Genomic DNA, 6,000 nt, shown 5'->3' with positions numbered 1-6,000 from the left:
TAGGTAACTGAAACCCCATTTAATTATTATTAGTTCTTTGTTTTGAAGTTCGCGCAAAGCTACACGAGGGCTATCTGCTCTCGCAGTCCCTAATTACTCGGATTACGAGTCGAGTGCCTTAACCATCTGGCCATGCCGGGCTCTGTATGTTCATAAATTTATAAACTTACCGCCAATTCAATAGGGGCCGATAAGTAAGTGCAAATGCATCTATAAAGATAAGAAAAATATACAGAAAAAGATTTACAGAAATAGCACATAAGAAAAGACATAAAGTTTAATATAAGCTGTACATTGTAATTATGGAGGTGTTGTACATAATGTTCTAATAACTTAGTAACATGAGATGAAAAGAGAGATATGTGTAGAAAGGTAGACACTAGTTGTACATAATGTTCTAATAACGTAGTAACATGAGATGAAAAGAGAGATATGTGTAGAAAGGTAGACACTAGTTGTACTCATACCTGCGTAGTACTGACATTCAGAATGACTTATAAGTAAGTTAAACATATGTAAAAGAAAACGTTATACGTTTCTTACCGTTTCAAGTCATCTCTATTGTCAAAGTGGGTTAATCCTCACCAAACTGGAAATCACAAGAAAACTTTTAAACCCGGTAAATGAACTAATTAAAACAATTTAACATGGTTCAGTATGGCCACCACAAAACCAACCTTGTTCAATTAAGTTCCCATTCAGGTCTCTGAAGTATAAGAATGATAACATATTCCAAGTTACATGAACAGCCAATCACCTTTCTTCCAAGTTACTTGAACAGCCAATCACCTTTCTTCCAAGTTACATGATCAGCCAATTCCCTTTCTTCCAACCTACTTGATCAGCCAATCCCCTTTCTCCCAAGCATGAACAGCCAATCCCCTTTCTTCCAAGTTACTTGAACAGCCAATCCCCTTTCTCCCAAGTTACATGAATAGCCAATACCCTTTCTTTTAAATTACATGATCAGCCAATCCCCTTTTTTCCATGTTACATGATCAGCCAATCCCCTTTCTTCCAAGTTAATGAACAACCAATCCTCTTTGCTTACAAATTCCAAGAACACATAATCATCCTTGTTCACACTTGTTATCAGCCTCACTGCTGAATGTTCCTCTCATTTTCGCCATCTTTATGTCGACACCATCATAATTCTTAATTAGTATTGAATCAACGTTTGTACCATGGCTAACGTGTCTATTTACCGTCCTTACGTTGATGTTATCCTAATTAATGTTTCACTAGCGCTTTCACAATGGTTAAAGTAGCTATTATTATAGCACCTTCTGCAGTTTTAAAGATATGTACGGTAGAAGAGACCATACAAGTTTATAAAACTTGTCGAAATCAAGAGAGACAGGTCGAGAAATACTGGTTAAAGTTTCAACATTTGAGAAATAATTTTAGTTGAGAATGGATTTCGAATGGCCCTTATAAGTATTTTATTAATAATATTTTGTATAGAAAAATAATTTTAGAAAATAAATGTTAAAACTTTATTCGTCTTAGCACTTATTCAATGAAGGGTAGCTATAACTCTACCTGAAGTGCAAAACAAAATTCATTGATTGGTTCATCTGAAGTGTAAGAAAACTATTGATTGGTGTGGTGCAGACTATATATTTCAAAAGATCGACAAGGCTTCAAGTTTATTGTTGTAAAATATCGTAAAGTTTCATGAATATTTCATTAAAACTTTGTTTTATTGGGCTCGAAGTTGAGTACTAAGAGAGTTTGTCTAGACCACCAATTTGATCAATACCAATATCGAGCATCAAGTTCAATCATTTGTGCTTTTTTTTTTCTCAAAACATATCTTTAATTTATTTCAATTAGTTCTCCAAGAGTCTCAGTACTGACTGAACAAAAGGTAAATTTATGGAGTACCCCTGCGTCACTAAGTTCATTGACGGTTAAACCAAAAACGTCATCACTGGTCTCAAAAGTAAACTGGTTTAACGAGACAAGGTCTCCCTTTATACGGTAATAAATATTGTTTGCTCAAAAGCTTCCATTATTAAACAGAAGTTTGAGTCATTTTCCGAAAGGCTGTTTAATTCATACACTGGTAGCATAAGAAAAATTACAAAGATACACCGAGTTACTGAGATATAAAAATGGAGTATGTTGTTCGTTCTATACCTGAATGACAACATTTAAATATATACTGATTTTTAATGTATTAAAAAGCCAAATAACTCATAAGAGCTTCATCAGATTGGCTTATTAATAATATATATTTCTTATGTGGTAAGGATAAAAGACCAACAGCTAAATATTCTTTGAATCACACAACTAAATATTTTCTGGGCAAAACAAGAATTATTTTTTAACATCGTATTACCAAACCTAATCTAAGCAAACAGTCTACTCAACTTTGTCTAAAACAAAACAAGATAATGGAACACAGAATGAACCAGAGAAAGATAATAATTTGTAATATATGATGTATATGGGATTAATTATAGTTTACAAATAAGATATTAAGTCAGTTTGTGTATGTTTTCCTAAACACTTCTGAAACAAACGCACGCGTGACCTTGTGTTGAGGTGCACAGATCTCAGTCTGAGATTGACACGATCCAATTCCTATCACCGAAAATGCTCGCCCTATCAGCTACAGGGAAGTTATAATGCGTGGGTCAATCCTACTGTTCGTTGGTAAAATAGCACTGTATCAGATGTTACATTTGTATTTCATAGACGAGACAAGTATAGAGAATGCTACGAAACATTGCACTATTTATGAATAACCAACTGCTGAAGAAAGCATGCCTGTATGTGCTGCTGGGGAGGGGTCTTTCTATCTTTCCATATAATCATCTGGTTTTGAATAATATACCATAACCTGTAAAAATTCTGTAACGTGTGCGTCCTCCAACAGAGTGCACTACTGTCTACTGCATCTACACTCTGGCATTATAGTCGTTTAGGTGCACCAATCTTTGACCTCATGATTATCCCATTAGGAGTTACTGCGACACAAAGGTGGTCTGAGAGATAATTTTCATCAACAATAGTTGTCCAGCAACTTATGATACTCTATAATCATCACATTGGAGGCTATTGCGACATTAATGTGATCTGTGAATGTCATGTTTTACATATATGTATGAGCTAGATTCTTTGTAGTAAATGTCTGTGACTTTTAGTGATAAATTTTAATAATAAGGAAATGGCACACAGTCCACTTTTTTTAAAATAGCACACTAAACAAAGTCAAACGTACATAAAATGTTGGTTAAATCCAGAGCTTTATATAATCCCCTTTTGCGTCATATTACACACAGGCTAGATCAGTTACTTTACAGTAAAACTGACAAGATTAATTATTCCCTCCATGCTTTGTTGTTACGTTACAAAGTGTGATAATTTCATTTTAAAACAACCACTGTAACTGTTGGTTACCACATAGCTGTGAAAATTGTCCCTTTTCTGTTAAAGTCCACACAGGATGGTTTAGTTCCTTTAGAACACTATTAATAAGACGAATTATTCTTCTCTACTCAGTTATTACAATACAGTTTGTGATAATTTTACTTTAAAATCGCCAATATATGCTCTCTATGGCTAAATTCACAATCATGTAATCTACATCTATTTATCTCTATCTCTGTCTCGAACTAAATTATCAACGCGTATATAGACTCTAACAAAAGTCTAGAATGCTTCACATACTACGAAATATTGTGATCTAGTAGAACTCATTTGAAACAACGAAAAACTTACAAAGTACTAGCAATATGACGCAATAATACAACAATTATCAATTCATAAGTAGTGAACTAAACAACGTATGATTCGTAAATAGTTATGGAAACAAACCTGCGATAAACTATCCCTTCTATAAGTAACTAAGTTTAACACTAAAACTACATAAACTACTACAATTACAACTTTCGCATTAAAGTTAAACGGAACATTCGTGTATATATACAACAGAGAGATATGTTTCATGACATATAGTTGTGTAGCAATTTTGACACTCTGTGATCATCAAATTTAGATATACTGCGACAATTAACCCTGAAAGATCTTATAATATTGCTGCACAGATGTTGGTGTACCATAAATTTGAAAAACTGGCCAGGTAGTTAGGTCGCTCGATTAGCAATCTGAGGGTCACAAATTTGAATCCTTGTCCCACCAAACATGCTCGTTCTTTCAGCCGTGTGGGCGTTTCAATACCACTGTTTGTTGCTGAAAGAGTAGCCCAAGAGTTGGCGGGGGGGTGATGACTAGCTGCCTTCCCTTTAGTTTTGCGTTGCTATATTAGAGACGGCTAGCGCAGATAGCCCTCGTGTAGCTTTGCGCGAAATTAAAAAACAAACAAAAGATACGAGCTAAGCCTCGTCATCCAAGCCCTTGTTTGTGTTTTTCTTATATTAAAGCCACATCGGGCTATCTGCTGAGTCTACCGAGGGGAATCGAACCTCTGATTTTAGTGTTGTAAATTCATTGACTTATCACTGTAACCGGGGGGGGACTCTTGATCTCCAAACTGTTACACAAAATCTTGTGGAAAGACAAGCTATTAAAACATGTATAATAATTCAAGGAAGAACTGTCTCCAAGTTGTAACGAAAACCAGAAACGACTGGTAAGTTCCGTTGTTTTTAAGATACTTTGACTCCGGTTTGAAATTTAATATGATAGATTTTTTATTGTTGGTCCCTTTGTACAAAAATATATTAAGTGAGACTTTTTAAGATTTTGCATTTGTTACAAGAGAACTAATTGCAAATAGCATTTAAAAATTATTGTATCAAAAACTTGGTATTGTACCAAAAATCTGGTAAATATATTTATTAATTTATATATCAAATGTTTAGACTAAACGCATTTTTTTTTTCTTGAAGAAAAAATAATACAGTTTAAGTTCCAACATAGTTAATATTTCAAAAATACTGTAGATCTGACATTCTTTACGTTGTACATGTAACACTGTACAACTCACCTGGTAGAATTTCACAAACTTAGTGACAAGTAACATGAAGGTTTCTTATGATTGGTGGAATTTCACGAACTCAGTGACAAATATTATGAAGGCTCCTTATGATTGGTGGAATTTCACGAACTTAGTGACAAGTAATATGAAGATCCCCTATGATTGGTGGAAATTCACGAACTCAGTGACAACTAACCAATGGATCGAGTTTCATACTTTAAATATCTTTGTTTTCCGAATATGTGTGTTTTCTTATAGCAAAGCCACACCGGGTTATCTGCTAAGCCCACCGAGGAGAATCGAACCCCTGATTTTAACGTTGCAAATCCGAAGACATAGCGCTGTACTAGCGGGGGGGGGCGTTTTCCGAATAACACAACAAATAAACATGTATACGTTCAGTATGTTACAAATAACGTTTTGTGTGTGTTTTTTTCTTTTTCATTTAAAACCAGAAGGTGTTAATGAAAGAGCTTTCTGTCTACATATATCCAAATATGTATACAAGATATTTCATGGTTTGGTTTGTTTTGAATTTCACGCAAAGCTACTCGAGGGCTGTCTGCGCTAGCCGTCCATAATTTAGCAGTATAAGACTAGAGGGAAGGCAGCTAGTCATCACCGCCAGCTCTTGGGCTACCCTTTTACCGACGAGCTAGGCTCGTGCTAACAGTAGGTTAACTCTGAATGAGTTTAATGATACTGTTGTAATTCTCACACGTCCTATAGACGTGTTTAGTTAATGACATCATTTGTCTTTGTAAGACTGGTCAAGGGATCATGGAAGTTTCTCCAACAGTAAACCACCTCCTTATTGATCGTTCACGACAAAACAACAAATATTAAAAGTGGGAGAATTTGTGAACAAATATCGTTCCGTTATTTTCAAGTTCTTTTACGATGAATGAATGGTCGGAGAGGCAGGTAGAATTATATCTTATCACCCCAGAAGGAGTGGTCCAGTGATGAACGAGACACACAGAAAACTCTCTATGTATAATAAACGAATATCCACGAACCTCCTAAACAAACTGCTTTGAAAAATGTTTGTA

The 6,000-nt window shown here is 34.9% G+C and overlaps 1 long non-coding RNA gene across 1 annotated transcript in view; it reads left to right on the top strand.

Annotated features, from left to right (window-relative positions):
- LOC143231764 (uncharacterized) overlaps positions 1-6,000 on the top strand; it is a 128,962-nt gene that overhangs the window by 29,617 nt on the left and 93,345 nt on the right. The gene's annotated exons all lie outside the window — the stretch shown is intronic.

The sequence above is a fragment of the Tachypleus tridentatus genome, chromosome 11, assembly GCF_004210375.1.
Source record: "Tachypleus tridentatus isolate NWPU-2018 chromosome 11, ASM421037v1, whole genome shotgun sequence".
Classification (NCBI taxonomy): Eukaryota; Metazoa; Arthropoda; class Merostomata; order Xiphosura; family Limulidae; genus Tachypleus; species Tachypleus tridentatus.
The sequence above is the reverse complement of the archived record's forward strand: the minus strand, read 5'-3'. Positions and strand labels throughout refer to the sequence as shown.